This window comes from Drosophila montana, unplaced genomic scaffold (genome assembly GCF_035044405.1).
Source record: "Drosophila montana isolate Dmon_TW-CO22-7 unplaced genomic scaffold, ASM3504440v1 contig_2534_1, whole genome shotgun sequence".
In the NCBI taxonomy this organism is placed as follows: domain Eukaryota; kingdom Metazoa; phylum Arthropoda; class Insecta; order Diptera; family Drosophilidae; genus Drosophila; species Drosophila montana.
In genome coordinates, this window is record NW_026997398.1 from 24677 (window position 1) to 42731 (window position 18055).

Here is an 18055-nt window from a genome sequence, read left to right on the forward strand (position 1 = left end):
TCAATCATAATTGAACTTTGGTCCTTCTGCTGCTTGGCGGGCTGCGCGCCAGCGCTGAGCAAATTAAATGAAATTTCTGCAGTGACATAAACTTGTTTATTTTGACAGACACACACAAACACACGCACGCACACACACACACACACACACATTTTTTTCTTTTATAAAAAAACCACTCTCAATCGTTAACCGCGATTTTTTTTGCGCTCGTTCTTAATTCGCTTAAAAAAAACATGATAAAAAAAAAGGGAAATAAAAATTGGCAAAATTTAATAAGGACAAAGCGCGCTCGACAGTGCTAAGGCAGGAGCAGCATTGAGGGGGCGTGCCGGGGAGGGGGGAGGGGAGGTGTGGCGGGATGCAAGTGCCTGGACCTGCTCCGTTGATGAGGATCAGCCAAGCGGCGTGCGGGCGAATTATGCGATTTGAGCGTGCAAATCGAATCTGGTCACATATGCGTGAAATCAGCCCCCCCCCTGACCCCTTCTCTCTCCTCTCCCCACCCACCCGTCCAACAGTTGCCGCCCAGTCACCCACTGGGGGAAAAAAAAGGACACGAACAAATTCGCGAGTTGAAAATTTTTAATTTGCAATTTTGCGATAATCAGTTTTATATTGAGTTGTTGCTGCTGCACGGGAATGTATATTGTGGTTAAGTTGGTTAGGGGCGTGGCAGGGGGAGGCTGGTTGTTGCTTGGCTGCAGAATGGGCGGGACGCATACGTTGGCAGGGTGTGGCCTGTCCTTCTTGGCTCGCATGCAAATGAGTGAAGCAATTTACCTGACGAACCCGCAATCCTGCAGCTGACAGCTGCCTCCCTGGCGAAAGAGTGAGTGGAGGGAGGGAGGGGGGGGGGGGGGGCGAATAGAATTAAATTAAGCAACGAATCGCAATGCGAAAAACAAATTCACTTAATACGATTTATTATATTGATTGCGATTCTGATTTGGCTTTGAGTTAACGCAAAGGTTGCAAAAATTCGCACGATTTCGCGTGCTGCGGGGAAGAAACTGTCTGGAAACGTAGCCGCAGTGCGTTAAATATGGTATTCGGGATATTTTAGGATATTAATTCTTTTATATATATATATATATTATAGCTTATGTATACATAATGGCTTATATTTGGTTGTGTTACACGTGTAATCGAGTCAAACCAATTTAATGTGTAAAATACATTTGCTTTATTAGAAATGAAACAGACATATAATTTTGCAGCACGCTATCCACTTTGAAGAGTTTCCTTGAACTATTTAGTCTGGCAATATACTGGTAGGAACAAACAAGAACAGGGTCTGCATAGAAAGGGTGAGGCTAACATTAATTGAATCCCATTCAACATGAACAGCGCTGCCAACTTACCTGAAGATATCTCCAGTATTTACAACTAATATAACAGATCTGTGCTTCGGCTGCTCTAGATATTCTAAGGGCCGTCTCGACTGAAGGAGAATGCATTAAGAGAGGAGGAATTTTGTAAGACTTCAGACAACTTACAAGACAAACCAAAACAAGCTAAAACCAAGCAAAGAATTTAAATCAACTTGAACTACATTTTTTTTTAGAATTTTTGTTTTGTTGATCTCTCTGCTGAGCTCCGAGTCGAACTTCCGATTTGTCGTGTGTAGTTTCTACATGAGAAACTGGATGACAGTAGTTGCCCAGACTGTGTACTTCTGATCAAGTTGGGTTTGAGCATATTTGAAGTATTTCGTCACAGTATTTTCTTTTTAAGTAGAAAACATTTGAATGTCAAACTGAAAGGGAGCATTCTTCGGGCCCATTCAGTTCCAGTCATTCCAACTCGTGCATCTCAAAGAATCCGATTGGAATATTACACAAGTGTATAAATAAGGTGAACATCCGTTTAATATGTGTAAGATAATATCTCCTGCTCAAGTTTGCTCCACAATGTACTACAAATCTCTCATATTAAGCCCAAATAGCTCTGCCTCAAGCATTCCTCAATACTCTAAAGGTCAGCCAGGTTGGCTTGGCTAGTTTTTTTATATATTTTATCAGATATATTATCTCTATATATAAAACTGTTTGTCCTTTCTGACTGACTGACGGACTGATTGGTGATCAACCTTATGTGACGAAGGTGCACGTTAAGACGGGGTTTCGCGAAATTTCACTGGCATGTGTGAAAAAATCGCGAAAGACGTTTGTATGAAACTTTTCTGTTTACCATCCGATCGGCCCGTTTCACACTTTTCGCAGAATCAAAGCTTCCTCGGTAGAAATGCGATATAAACATTTTTTTGGTGAAGTTTTAAGCTAACACATACATGTATCCATGTTTCTTTTGTATACATACATATGTATGTACATAACTACATGCATATACATATATGTAAATATATACAGTACATGAACAACAGCAGAGCCTACTTGAATTGTTGAGAATCGAGGAGTAGAGCACTTGGTAGAAATTCGTTTTATTTAAATTTGCAGCACAGCAGCAAAGAAAACAAACATACATGCATGCATACACACACACACACACAAACACACACGCACATATATAATACTTAAATGCCTTCGTAAAAAAATACTCGTAATATTTAAACATATTATATTCCTCTCGGTAGCACAATATTTATATATTTATATATATTTTCTTAATAGAAGGAAACATACTATTATATATAAATTAAAAGTAAATACAAAATTGAAATTAAAAATTTGTAAATGAACAAAAATTCAATTTGATTTTGCAGCACGAAATCGCAAGTGAATGTATTCAAGAGAATTCATGCACGGATTATATGTGCTACGGGTGGAGGGATGGGGAGGGATGGCTAGATTGTGTGATTGGGGTTGCTGACCACTTGTACTCTTGGGGCTGGGCTCATGATCCTTGTATGGTTTATTTTAAGGCGGTCGAGAGGGGAAGAGTAAGGGGGGGGGGGGGGCTGTATGCGAATGGCGCAATTTGAGGCAACAATTTGGAAAATTGAAATGAAATTTAAGCCTTGCAATTTGCACGGAAATCTCAGTGCCGCATCGACCACACGAATGGCCTTAAAAATGTCTTTAGACTTGAGGGCAAAAGCCCCAAAAGTGTTTGTGTGTGTGTGTGTGTGTGCGTGTGTGTGTGTGGTGTCGTAATAGACGATGAAAGCAAACAGCCGCAGAGTGGCTAAAGAAAAAACAAAGATGGCCAAGGGAAATGCATACGGGAGGACTATTTGAAATACCAGATTGGAGTAAATGAAAGCAGCAGCAGCAGCAGCAGCAGCAGGGGCTTGGATTGAGAGGGCGGGGTGAGGGGTTATACATATATATATATATATGTATATATTCCTTTTTGGTTTTTGGGTTCGTTTTTCGGTTTGCGCCTTTGCATCTTTTGGCGTCTTTAGTGTGGTTTTGGATTTCTTGGCTCAAAACTTGCCAGCCAGGCCAGGCTGGGCCAGGCCCAACTGGAACACTTTAGGAGATGCCAGGGTGTGTGTGTGTGTTTGTGTGTGTGTGTGTGTGTTGGTGGCCGCAAGTTGCAGTTTTGCCTTGAAGTGCTTTGTAGCTGCTTTTGGCTTTGCTATGGCTGCACATCTTACAAAATTCTTTAAGATCTTCGACTGCGGTCGCTTTGACGACAACATTTGCCAAAGGCTGGCAAAAGGGAGGGGGGGGAGAGGGGTTTTGACTGGGGTTTGGTGCGTTGACCGAACGTTGCTGGTCGCTGACCAGTCAAATGCAAATACAAGCAGCTAAATTAAATGTGCTCGACCCGCTCATGCAATATTAAAAACCTAAAAGAGACGTCCAAAGGCAAACACACAAGAGTCGTGCGGGGGGGGAGTAAGAGAAGGTTTGGGTGATTGGGAGTTGGGGTTGGGGGTTGGGGCCTGGCTTCGCTTGTCAATTAGAGTGCGCGTTTCTCGATATCATTTTGTTATTCACATCACGTGACTTGATTCAATTAACCGATGCGCTGCTGGCCACAGAGTTTACTTTAACCGCTGGCTTCTCCCTTGCCCAATGTACTTGCTTTTTCACTACCACTCGGCTTACCCTTTCACCAGTTGCTGCCATTTCCACACATGCACGGCCGCAACGCGCCTCCCCCACATGCTAAAAGGGCGTTCGAGCCACTTAAGCGCCAGCCACGGTCAGCCACGGCCAGCCTGGCCCTGGCCCTGACCCTGTTCACCTGCTCGGCCCGACTTTGTCTCCTTTCCACTGCCCCAAAATCCAAGCTGGTCAGTCGCGTGTCCACACACACACACACACACGCACACACACATGCAAGGAGAGGGCTATTCACACGCCCGCTAAAAAGGGTTATTAACTCGTCAGCTTGGCTAAATGTCAGCTCAGGTGGCCGCACGGGGGGTTTCGTTGAGTGGAATCCCTGACAAAATCGTTGCCTGATGCGTGGTCACGCACCATTATCGCCACGACTAACCCCATCGTGTCCACGGGCAGCGGGGGAGGGGGGGGGGGGGTGGGCACTGGCCACTGCACGTGTACTGCTCCCCCGGCCTCACACTTCATTTGTTAGCCCTTTGCTGGGCCGCCTATCAATGAAGTTGTTAATTTTATACTTTCAGCGACCCAGCACCCTTCCCAACCCCACCCCCCCCCCCCTCCCTCTTCCACAGCTGAACTCCCAATTGAGCCACCTCCAGGCCGTAATTTCAGTGAGCTCTGAAAGGCTTAATTATTTTTGTGATACGCCTTAATCCAATAGCGATTGCTTTAACATTCCCATTTGGCTAGCTGGGCGGCTGGAAGCGAATTTAATGGGCTTTCAAGTGAACATGGAGGACGTGAAGAATCGACGCAAGCTAGTCTATGCAGTCTGCAATTGCTCAGTCGAGCCCAAGTCGATTGAAGACTTACACTTCAAACGAGCACAAGAAAAACATGCTGCTTACGAATTGACAGTGTCCCAAGTGAACATGGAGGACATAAACATGCTGCATCTATAATAGGCATTCCATATAATTCCTATCTTTGGTAATCCATCAATAGTTTCTTTGTGTATCTGCATGCTAACTTTGCTTAAAATACGAAGACGAAGTGTTTAAAGTGAACATGGAGGACAGGTGTGTAGTATGCAATCGACTGCCATTACATGCACAATGTGAATATGCTCTGAGATGAAGATGATTTTCGGATGTTCTTTTATTTCTACTGCTAAGTGAGCATGGAGAACATGTTAGCCATATTGATCAGAATGCGAGCTATAGAGGTTCATGATCCATGCCCCACATGATTATATTTAGTACACTGCATTTAGTACATGATTTATAGGAAGTGCACTGAAATTGGCATAGAATAGAGATAGGTTTCAAAAATGCCAGAAAATGCCACTTCTTATAACCTTGTAGAGGGTATTATATTTTGTCATGCAATGTGTAACGCCCAAAAGGAGACGGCGCCGAAACCATGAAGCATATATATATATATATTATAGATCAGCATCAAAAGTAGAGTTTATATAGCCAGGCCCGTCCGTCCGTCCGGCTGTCTGCTTCTATGCGAGCTAGTTTCTCAGTTTTTAAGCCAGCGTCCCAAAACCTTGCTAAGGTTTGTCTTTCTGTTGCAGCCACTATATATATTTGACGAATCGGACCACTGTATCATTTAATGGGAACGATCGGTCGTTAAGTAGTTTGTTGTAAGGAAAACTTCTTCGTTTTTCCAGATATCTTAATCCAACTTGAGATTCGTAAGTTTCACTATGTTCCTTACATATATGCGAAACCCAATCAATATCGGAACACTATATCATATAGCTGCCATAGGAACGATCGGTCGAAAATGAACTAAGAAAGACTTTTTGTTTTACAAGAGTATTAAAACTTCGGCGTGGCGTTGTTATCCTTACTTTCTCATTCCGTTCAAAGCCAGCAACCTTTCAGGTTAGCTGCTACGAGTTTGATATCATATTTTTTCTATGGTCATTAAGCGGCGAGGGTAACAATTATGAGTCGTATAGGAAAATTACAGGTTGGCAGTTGTTTGTCTTTGGGTTTAAGTGCTCCTGCGGGAGGAGTTGGGTTTGGATTTGGGTTGAGGTTGAGGTCAAACGTTTCGTATCGTAGGTTGCCTTTAAGTGAGCGACGCGTCGAGAACTTTAACCGGGGCCAAGCGCAGGTGCGTGTGTGTTCCTCGAAAAGGGCTAGTCAGGTGGAGGTGGAGGTGGAGGTGGGCGGGTGGCTGGCTGGTTGGGTGTGTGGGTGGTTATGGGTGCTTATAATCAGAAACTATAACAACTTTGCGCATAATCACGAATCATTTGAGTGCAGCCGCACCGAAATCCCAAACCCAATCCCAAACCGAAACCGAAACCGAAACGTGAAATGCAAATTACCCCAGCAAGCATATAAAGCAAAGGCCGTAGAGCTCATCCTGCGAAGAAGAAGCAGCACACACAGGAAAGGACACTACACACAAGCACACACACATGCGGACACACACATTGGGCAGGTCGTATGGGCGCAATAATAAATTGAAGTAACAAAATCTTAACAATTACAACAGCGCTGCCAAAGACGGGACACCAAGGACCAAGGCCAGGACACACACACGCCTACATACACAGACACTCACAGACAGACAAGCACACACACATGGCTGCCCCGGATGCAAAGGCCACAGCTGAGAGCCTGCTGAGCTTAAGGGGGCGAGGGGCGGGGCGGGGAATGCTGGCGGCTGGCCTAAACCCGTTCGCATTTGGAGCGCTTCAGCAGAACCCAATAAGTCTACGGTAATAATCGAGCATAAAGCACAATTTATTTTCATAAAACCTACAGACGTAAGCTTTATTGGGCCGCGCTGAGGCAGAGGGGGCGTGGAGTAAAGGGGGGGGGGAGTTCGGTTAGCTGATCAGAGTGCTGGGCACACAGGATATGCCAGCTAAAACAACGCTCGCCACCCGAAAAATGTCTGCCTCTAAGCCCGTGCCGGGCGACTTTTGATTTTAAAACAGTGACGGCCATAAGTAGTTGTAATGGCAGTTGCCACTGGCGCCGTGTGTGTGTGTGTGTGTGTGCGTGTGTGAGGGGTGGTGCGGGGGGTGGGTGCTTTATTGCTGGCTGAGATGCTGGGCAAGGTCCTTGCACGACGACGCTTTTGTCTGACTGTACGGGAAAAACCGCATAAGCGCGAGCGTCGCCCCCCTTTTAACAGAACACCCGCGCCCGCCCACAAACCAGACGCTGGCCCTGTGGGCTGCTTGTCGTCGCAATTTTATGGCAGCAGACGCCTCATTGTTGCTGTTGCTGTTGTTGTTGTTGTAGTAGTAGTTGGCAACGTGGTTGCCTTTGCCAGAAGCTTAACGAACATTTTACAATGCCCATGATGCATTAATATCCGAGACCAAAATACGCCCGGCACCGGCACCGGCACAGGCACCGGCTAGCCCAATACCCCGCCTCTATACGACCGACCTTGTAGTCCTCTAACCCCGCACACAGTCCCCCATCCCGCCCCTTTGACAATAGTTGCCCGGTCTACCGGTCGTGGGCTTCGTAAAGCGCAGATAACAACAAAACTGCAAATGTGTAGCATACATTTTCGGCAGTTGAGTTTGGGGAGGGGGCAGGGGAAAACTAAAAACTGTAGCATTTTCAGCGCATGTGGGAGGGAGGGGGGTGCGGGTAGTTCAAGGGTTGGGGCTAGTGTCGTGCCACGCCAGCTTATCGCATGAAATTAGCTACCCTTGTCGACCGTGCTCTGTGTGTGTGTGTGTGTTGGTGTGTGTTGGTGTGTGTTGGTGTGTGTTGGTGTGTGTTGGTGTGTGTTGGTGTGTGTGTGTGGCGCTCGCATTTCTTTTTTTTTGGCTTCGCAGACTTAAATTTTCGTTGTCTGATCCCACTATTTATAAAATTTCAATAAATAATTTTGTTGCCCGGGCAAAAAAATAGAAAAAGGGTTGCCAGCTAGCGAGAATGTTGCACTATGAAAGCAATCGACGATTTGACATTGGCTAACATATAGGTTAACAGAACAGAAAACTGTTAAGATAACATATGTTAAGCAGAGCAGCTGCAAAAGTAAGTGCAATTCCTTGCATTTTCTTATTGTTTTGTTTAGAAATAAAAGTAGAATTGTTGCTCTTAATTGAATTAACGTATATGTGGCTTACAATAGATTTGTCAACTGCATTTTCTGCACAGTTTTTCATGCAAAAAAACAAAAAGGAGTTCTGTATCAAGGCCGCAATCGGTTTGAATCGAACCATATCCAAAATATTATTTAGAATGAGCCAAAACTGGAGCAGGTTAAGCTTACGTGAGCTTAACAAAACTTGTCTTTGTTTATTTGAAAATATTGTTGAAAAATTGTTGACTTAAAAAAGAAAGAAATTTCAGTAAATGAAAGATTTGAAATATCATCCGACTGGAGTCTCATAATATTCCAATTTAGCAGCGATTTTTGCAGCGAGTTCAATTAAAATCTTTATGCATCAAGTGCTTAGGATTTAAACTGCAAAACAACCCACAGAAACCACGCTTTATACTTAGCTTAGAAAAAAGTCGGTCACCAATTTTGCCCACTGTGCACTGTGCACTGTGACTGTTGTGTTGTGTGTGTGTTTGTGTGTGTGTGTGTGGCATGTGTGTGTGTTTGGTTCTTCGCATGTTTTTGCTGATTTCGATTTTGGCAGGCGCAAATGACTGCATCAATGTGTGCATTGATTGCCATTTGGGACTGCTCTGCCCCGCCTCAGCCCACCGCCCGCCACCTGCCGCCCATCGCCCGCTGCTCGGCTGCCCGCGCCCAACAACGGGCCACTAACTAACCCTCTAACATTTGACGCTTGCCACGCCCCCATCCGCCCTTAACTCCAGCACAAGCTGACGCGGCGCAGCAACCGCAAACAAATCAACAAAGCAATCAACGTCTATTTGTATTTTAACACACACACACACACTCAGACACACACATTTATATAAGCTGGCCAAAAAGTGCAAATCAAATTTCGTGTGCTTTCCGTTTGCCACAATTTCGACCAAAATAACGCGGCTACACGCAGCGTTAGATAGAGATACCATTCATGAGTGCGAAGCGAGTACCCGTTCGCCCCAGCGTGAGTGTGAGTAGTGCCGCAGGACCTCGAGCGTACTCCTTGCCCGGGACGGGCATACGAGGTCCTAGGCACCGCCCTTTCCAAAAGCTGAAAACGTTTAATTAGCCACTGGCAAGTACATGAGTTGCAGATACGTTGCGGAGGGGGTTGTCAAGGGGTGGGGTCGTAAGAGGGGGGGGGGGGAGGGGGGGTTTGGGGTGTTAAATAAACAGACCACATGTCATGCATTTCAGATGTATAAGTCGATTGCACACGATATAAACAGTATACATATATATATATACATATATACTTATTCTTATATTCTAAATACAATCGTGTACCATATACTATACACTATATACTATATACAATAAAGTATATATATATATTATATCTGATAAAATATATGTATATGGTAAATATCTTGTGAAGGAAACTGCAGACCTTTAGAGTATTGAGAAATGCCGCAGAAACTTGGGCATAATATGAGAGATCATGAGTAGATTGTGGAGCAGACTTGATGAGCAGATATGATATTATACATATTCCCAGACAACAGATACTTGGCTCTATGGCCACCAGCATAGACATTACTTCATTTATACACGTGTCTTGCATTCAAATCGGGATTTGAGTTTCAGTCGCCGGCATGACTGGAAGTGAATGGGACCAAGGAATGTTGCCCTTCAGTTTGACATTCAAACGTTTTCTACTTAAAAAGAGAATGCTGTGACTAAATGCTCGATAGCCAACTTGATCAGAAGTACGTAGTCTGGATACAATTAATGTTAGCCTCACCCTTTGCAGACGCACTTAATGTTTGTTCCTACCAGTAAATGCGTAAAGTGTCAGACTAAATAGTTTAAGGAAACTCTTCAAAATTTGGTGTTCAATGTTGATAGCGTGCTGCAAAATTAGACGTGTCCTTCATTTAATAAAGAAAATATTTAAATATTGAAGGTTAATGTTCCTCCAACTGCGAAGCTCTAAAAAATTGAGCTGGATTGTAACTTAGAACTGGAAACTGGAAACACTAAATTCTCTTTGCAGATAGAGGGTTGTGCTTCATGGATAAGTTTCGATTAGATTTCGATACAGAATAGGCTAGTATATATAGTAATATACAGTTGGAGTGGAAAGTGAAGCACAAATACGTGCCCGATTTAAATGCTATATTAGGTCTGTATCGAATTCCATTCGGAATGTTGTGGAAATCAAATTGTAATCAGATGAGCTGACAAATAATCATAAATATAATAATTTCCGTTCTGGTAGAGGAAATGCCCATTTCGAATGGGAAGTATCGATGATTATGGCGCTTGCCTCTGTCCGCTTCGGTTGATGGCGCAAAATTAGTCAACAATTTGCGCTGCATTCCACTTAATCTGGCCAGGGATTGGATGATGTGTTGTTTACACTTCAGCGGCGACAACAACACCACGCACACACACACACACAACAAAGGAGCGAGCGAAAAAAAAAAAGACAACACAAATTATTTCCGTCTTATTACACAGCAATGCCATATAAGCTGGCCATAAGAATAAGCACTCATAAGGGTACGAAACGGAGCTGGGGTCAGAGTTTGGGTTCAGGTTGAGGTTCGAGTTCGAGTTGGGGTTTAGTTCAATGTGTCAGTGCGGGGCAAAAGAAAAGGCGAAAAATGTTAAAAAAAAATAGCCAAGCGTGCTCTAGTTGGACTCGACTAGCAGATGCCCTGGACACAGTGCAAAGATGTTGCAAACATTTTTCTCTTACTTTCTTCTCCTCTTTTCTTAACATTATACCCTCTATGCTCACTTTAGAGTATAAAAATGCCTATAACCAAATCAAAAGTAAAGCAGATCCCCAAAATTATCTAGATTTAAGATATATTTAACAGAGTATCTGTTGGCCTGCCCAGATCTAAGTCCTTCTCTAATATATCTACAGGGTATCTATCTGAATTAGAAGAATTTACAACTGGGTTGATACAGGGTATCAGCTCAGCTGAGGCATGCCAACCCGAAAAGATCGTTCTTAGACTCCTCTGCTTTGCTTAACTTTACAGGGTATCAGCTGTACACTTATATATGCGCGCTTGACTATGTGATACTCTGTAGCGAATGTCTAGACTGGGCGGTTACAAGTTAAATATATGTACATATGAGCTATAAGCGCTAACCTAACATTTTTGATGTCTAAAGAGCACGACTTGAAGATACCCGCTTCTGGTCTATACAATAGTTGCAGGGTATTAAAGAGTCAGCTTCTATTGGAGTGCAGAGATAGCTGGCAGCGTTTTGTTCAATAAATGGAAATGTGCAAATGCGCCCGGACTACGAGCATAATAGACTGACCCAACTGGAGCTGGCAAATCAGCTCAGCCAGCCAAATGGACAGCGCTTTGTCAGCGCCGAGATACAAGATACAAGCGTTCAGATTACGTAAGCGACGCGTCATAAACTGTGCACGGAGTACCGAGTACTTGTAATCCGCCTCCCTTTCCCCCTGTTCTCCCTTTCCCCAGCATCCCCTCTTAAGCTCGTATTGTTGGGCATGCCTGGCTGGCTGGACACACTCGACATTTGACAAAAGCGTCGAGCAAACAAAGGAATTGCTGGCTTGCTCAGCCGCAGTTGACGCTGCAGTCGACGTCAACGTCAGCGTTGCCGGACACACAATGAAGTGAAAAATATGATATGATGGGGCAATACTCTCCGTTGCGGGGGCACGGGGCACGGGGCGTGCAGCCCTCGAGCTGCCCCCAATTGTGTTGTTGCCTTCTTTTCTTTGCTATTTTATTTATTTTTTTCATTTTCCCTCGTTTTTTTTTTTATTATTTATTGTGATTTACAGTTGAACGCTTGATTTGATTTTCAAGTGGTTCCCACGCCAGACCCCAAAACGTAGCCAACGACCATTTGCAGCTTCGACTTCCTGACAAACATGGCCCACCCTGAACCCCGCCCCGCCCCGCCACGCCCCGCCTCAGCTCCCGCAACCTAACCCAATGCGCGTAGTTAATTAGTGGCCATCAGTCAATTGGAGTCGTGCCCTGCCCTGTTTTTCTTCTTCTTTTTTTTTTGTTGGTTCCGCCCATCCGTTTTGTTGTTGAGCCATTTTTCAGCCTGGAGCGCATTTCGATAACGATTGCCAATACTCGATACACGTGCGCGAGTGCGAATGCGAACGCGAACACGAGTGCGGGTGCGGGTTCGAGTCCGGCTCACAACAAAGGCGAACTTGAACTTGCAATTTGCATTTGGCATTTGGCATTTGGCAAACAAATTTGGTAGCGTCGCAGACAGGCTCATTGGGCAGCTGCATAATGGAATTAGCCGGTAGCCGGCACGACACATCTGCCTTATCGATGGGCCCCCGGGGACGCATACGTTAACGCCAAAATGCGTTGCCGCCCGCTGCGTCGACCCGCTCGCAAATCATCGATTGCCATTTGCAGTGTGTCCTTGTTTTTTTTTTTTTTTTTTTGCTTTTTTTCTTTTTTTGCCTGGCGACTCTCCACATGCGCCCACACCATGCCGCCTGCCACGCCTTGTTTATGCCACTTTGATTGTCTCACGTGTGGACAATTTGTTTGCAACGCACTGCGGCGCCTCGCTCTCCATAAATCCCACAGCATTAACCCATAATTTTTTAATAGATTTTCTGCTACGGCAGGAGATGTTGCCCTTCTCTTTTTCCTATCCATTTTTGTTGCTGCACTGAGAAAAGTGCTTGAGACTTTCCAACAATTTGGTTTGCTTTTAATTATTAAATTGCATTTTTGCGCTTTTTCATTGAACTTTTTTGACGATCTGGCAGCGCGCAAGGCTTGAGCTGGGCGCACTATTAAGTTGGCTGCGCCTGATGCATACACAATACGCGTTTATGCCAGCGTGAAGTTGGCTGCGCTTCAACAGATATCTTATTTCAGGTAGATTTCTCGAGGCATCAGAACTTGTTGCAGATCATTAAAAAGGATTTAAAGTCGACATATTATGTGTATATTGCTACTTATAGATCAATCCTTCCCATTAACTATCTGAAGAGTAATATATATATCTATATCTATATCTGTATCTTTGGCCATAATTATAAATTCACATCAAATATAAAACGAACAGAATATATAAAACTTATTACAAAATTTCGCTCAGTGCAGCATATGCTTTGTAGAGAGTCCAGTGCATACAATGTGGGTAGGGATCGAAAATGGAAGGGTATGGAGAGGGGCAACAAGGGGGAGAGGGTGGTTGAACAGCGAGTTCAGTTCAAGTTAAGAGCGTAACAAAAATGCGCATCACGTAGCGTCGTTCAAAGTGAATATGTCCAAGTGAATGTTGCGTGATAAGCGCCCAGAGTTATTGCGTCTGCCAAGTGGCTCCATATACCAAACACACACACACACACACATGCTCACATGAGTGTGTGTTGGAGAGAGCACGCGACTACTTTTTGGGGCTGGCTTTGCAAATATTTATTGAACATTTTAATTCGTTTGTTGTTGCAAATAAATTCTGATTTATTGGCAATAAAGCGCACAAATAGACAATATGTTTGCCACTAAAACTAGCCAAAAGCAACTGATAAATAAGCACCCCCCCTCCCACTCACAAACACCCATCCCCCAGCGTAAACAATGCCTCGCTGTGCTGGACAAATGGACAGAAGCTTAAGCGGCTCGTGTGCTGAATTTTCAATTTTTCTCTTTTATCTCCTGTTTTTTATTTTATTTTCTCCTTGTTTTTCTTTTTTTAAGTTGGCAACCAATAACTGACTTGCTTGTGGCCAGATCTGTATAGCCTGTGCTCATTATTAAACAGGGTCTTTTCAGTTTCTGAGGTAATAAAAGAATAGCTTCATATTTTGTAAGATTTTTGATTTGGCTGGCTTAGATCTTGGATTTTTTGTGTGCTTTAATTAAATAAAATACAATTTGTCACTTTATATCTGCAAAGGGAATCTTTTCAAAATAAGAAATTATTCACCTGATATTTTGTTTATGGTTAAATGGCTGCAGATTGCATCGCAAAGCGAAGTACAGGGTATCGTTGCTTAGCAATGCTTGTAAATTCAGCTCCGATTACAGGGTAGCTGCTCATTGTGCTCGCTCAACAAGTGCATTTGACTCGAAGCATTTTTGGGTCTATAGGCTATAGGGTATCTGCCAGTCGGTTGGCTGCGGCTAGCGCGATCTTAATTGTTTCTATTTTCGTTTATTTAGTTGCTTTGGCGTTGATTTTTTTAAATTTTCATTGTTTTTTTTTCGGCAAATTTCGCTTTGCTGTTTGCTTTACGCTCAATCAAAGTCCAGAAATTGCTGCTGTTTGCCGCATGTTGCTGCTGCTGCTGCTGTGTGTCATTGTCATAGTCATTGTCTGGGGCAGCATTGTTGTTGTTGTTGATAACAACACCCTCTTGGCCAATAGAGCAGCGCATCGGCAAGTTGCTAGCGGTTGGTGGCAAGTGCGTTGAGGCATGTGCCATGTGCCATGTGGCATGTGGCATGGCTATATGCGAGCGCGCCACATGTCGCTCATCAGTCATCGCACACAGCAGCATAGACCCACACACACACACACACACACACACACACATCTGGCGCGTCTGGCATTGTCAATGTGGCACGTTGATTGTTGTTGCTACCTTTTTTGCATAAGTGCCACATGAACATATGTGTGTGTGTGTTTGTTTCTGTGTTGTGTGGCGCTTGTCAGGTGTGCTCGTGCTGTATTGTGTGTGTGTGTATGTTTTTTATTTTTTGGTTGTTGCTCTTGTTGCCAATGTCTGTGACAGCAGCAGGGACAGCAGCAACTGTTGTTGCTGCTGCTTTTGTTTTGGCTGGTTCATTTTTTGCTCTATGCGCAGACAACAACAACAACAACAACAACAAGAGCAACAACAGCAACAGCGGCAACGAATTTTGAGGTTGTTGACGCCGTAGCTGATGATGATGATGATGCTGATGACAACTGCTGCTGCTGTTGTTGCTGTTGTTGCTGTTGTTGTTGTTGTTGCTGTTGCTGTTTACCTTAATGATAAGGCGCTTGTCAGTCAGTGCGTCATTCAGCGGACAGGGGGCGGGCGGCGGTGTTGTGGTGCTTAGGCTGAGGGGGGCGGGGAATGGGGTGCATGCGGTAGACAGTCGTCAAATGTTGCGGCGCTTGTGGTTGTTTTATGCCATTTGCCTCAACGACAAGGACGACGACGAGCACGAGCAGCAGCAGCAGCAGCAGCAGCAGCAGCAGCAGCAGCAGCAGCAGCAGCAGCAGCAGCAGCAGCAGCAGCACAACGGCAACATGTGCTGCTGTGTTTTGTCAAAAAACATATTTGCCTTGTCTTCGCATATGTACGTGTGTGCGAGTGTGTGTGTGTGTGTGTGCGGCAACACAAAAAGCACATTCACCAAATATAATTATTAAACATGTTGCCAATTTTTCGAGCGCTTTTTAATCCTGTTGTCTGTGCATTCCCCACGGCAGCCACGCCCACTTGCCACACACACACACACACACACACACGCAAACACAAGCTGTGTGTGGCATATAAATAAAACTGTATTATGCGGTTGTGGCTTATGCTGTGATCGCTGCACAAAATTCTCGAATTGCTGACGTGTTGGCCCTGTGGGGGCAGCGCTGCTGTCGATTCGCCTTTTTGGCGTATTTTTGGCTGGCGCAAATTGTGGTTGGCTTTTTGGCTTTTGAACGCTGTTTGCTCATAATGCCGCAGACCGCTTGCCACTTGAAATGTTGCTTGGTTTTCGTCTGCAGTCCGGTTGCAATGGCAACACAAACTTAATTTTTTGGTTTACAATCCCAATTTAAATCAAATTTTCCATGTCGATTTACGCTGGATGTCAATTGGCCAGTGTAGAGAGTGCTTGCAGCGTAACTCGGCTGCAACAGAATATATTGCTAAATCTTAAATGAACATCATTTGTATTTACCCTATGTAGACAACATACCAAGTTTCGCATTTCTAGCTCTCATAGTCCCCGAGTTTCAGGAGCTGTTGTATTATTTATAGATAGATAGGACTCTCTAATATTTTTTGTTAATAGTCGACAAAACAAGGGTCTAGCTAAGTAGTTAATAGATTAATTTAGAAAAATTAAAAGCTAAAAGCCCAATCAGAGTACAAAAATCGCAAATAGCATAATGTTATTTGCTATTCCTTTCCAGCTATTCCCCTTTGCACGGCTTATCTTGTTTGCGACGTCATTAAAGTCTACAGCTAAGAGGGATTTTATAAGTACAGCTAAAGAAATTCTAAGTAAAGATTAAATATAATCTTAATTACTAATATTAAATAGGCATATACAAGAAATTTTATAAAAAGGAAGAACAAATCGAAAGAAGTTATTAAAAAGAGTAAAGGAATTTGTTTTAGAATATAGACAAGGGGATAAACAAGGATAGAAATATATTGATATGAAATATAGAGATATAGTGATGGCAAATACTTACCAATCTATGCCGCTATGCCGTTCCCGAATGTATTCTGAAAGCAGAGATTTTATTTGAAGATGAGAAAAGAAAGTTCAGTATAGAAAACGTGCCAAGTTGCCTTTTTAGCATTTATTGAAAAACCTATTACCTTTACTTAGATTCAAGGTTTGTTTTCCAAAACATTTGAGCTCATAATTACAAAACGCTTTCCTATGCTGCGCACAAAGTTGATAACCACAACAACATGTTGATTTCTAATGTCTTGTTCGTAAAATCTAACAAACAGTTTTTATATGGGTTATTTAGCAAGTATTTTGTTGACAAGTTGTTGGTATTGCAGGGTTGCCAGACAGATTTATGCATGTCAGTGGCAAAACCAGCTTCGGTTCAGCAAATAAGCCAAGAAACATTATTGGATCGAATGGACATGAAGTCAGGAGCGTGCGTGGCGTCAAACTAGTAAGCGTGAGGTCGCTGGTTCAAATTGAGCTGAAATGCTCGTTTGCTCAAAAATTTGTAATTAAACCTTAACTAAGACAGAACTACACTAGCGTGGGCTTCGAGCCTCATTTAGCCATCGTTTGCACCGGGAATAGATTGGGATCAGAGTCCAGTCGTTTTCCATAGTTCAAATGTTGGCATTGTTTGCGTTGTTCGACACAATTCACATCAGGCAGCAGATCTGACAGCGATCCTTAATATGATGGAAGATTTATTGAGCTACCCATGGATTATCTGCTGGCCACTCAATGGCTATAATTCCTTTGGAAACTATTCCGATTTTCGAGCCAAGTGACAGCGGCTAAGTCAAAGATACAAAAAATGAGCAGGAAACCAACAACAAGAGTGAAGCACAAACAAGCGACAGCAACAAAGGCAACAACAACAGCACAAAAAAGCATTAATTTTAATTTCTACCCAATTCTCTTTGTAACGATGTGAAAATCTCTTAAGTACTCTTGTCATTGACACTCAAACCCAAGCAAAAAAGCGACACACAATACACCCCCAGTCTGTGTGTGTGTCGGGTGTGTGTGTGTCGGGTGTGTGTGCTGGGTGTATGGCAAGCGAGGGCTTAACCTTAGTTAAGCTGTTGCCCGTCTGCCCGTTGTCGTCTGTTGACGGGCGGCTGTGACACAATCTCATCAACAGATCAGAGATTTGCAGCTCGTCCTCGTCGCGCACTGATGACATCTGTGGTATTTTCAACGTGCGACGTGACCGGCATAACCGGCACAGTCCACAGTCTGTAGTCCACAGTCCGTAGTCCACAGTTGGAGGTAGCTCTACCTACGCGCCGCTAAGGAGCAGGGGCACGCCTGTAGGTAACTGCCGGCAGTGGCCATGGAGCTGCTTAAAGGGGGAGCTGGCGTTGTATGGGGGGCAGCCCATGGACTCACGGACTCACGGACTCGCGGACTGACGGCCCGAACGGCTGACTGCCTGACATTTGACACGCGCCGTTTTGGCAGCCGTCAGCCTTCAGAATTTCAGCAGGACATTTGCCCACTGACAGCCGTGGCCGTGCTTGTTATTTCTATTATTTTTTTTTCTTTTGTTTTTTTATATTATTTTCTATTTTTTTTTTGTAT

General features: G+C 43.9%; 2 long non-coding RNA genes across 3 annotated transcripts in view; both read right to left on the bottom strand.

Annotated features, from left to right (window-relative positions):
• Positions 1-1159: 1159 nt before the first annotated feature.
• On the bottom strand, positions 1160-1651 carry LOC135428780 (uncharacterized). The gene is made up of 3 exons (XR_010436317.1): positions 1497-1651; positions 1362-1441; positions 1160-1294 (listed from the first exon to the last, which is right to left on the bottom strand). It is a non-coding gene; the product is annotated as an uncharacterized LOC135428780 (long non-coding RNA).
• Positions 1652-16477: 14826 nt separating this feature from the next.
• Positions 16478-18055, bottom strand: part of LOC135428747 (uncharacterized) — a 123782-nt gene continuing 122204 nt past the window's right edge. For both annotated transcript variants that reach the window (XR_010436305.1, XR_010436304.1), the window contains exon 4: positions 16478-16515. This is a non-coding gene — a long non-coding RNA (uncharacterized LOC135428747). The remainder of the gene's footprint in view (positions 16516-18055) is intronic.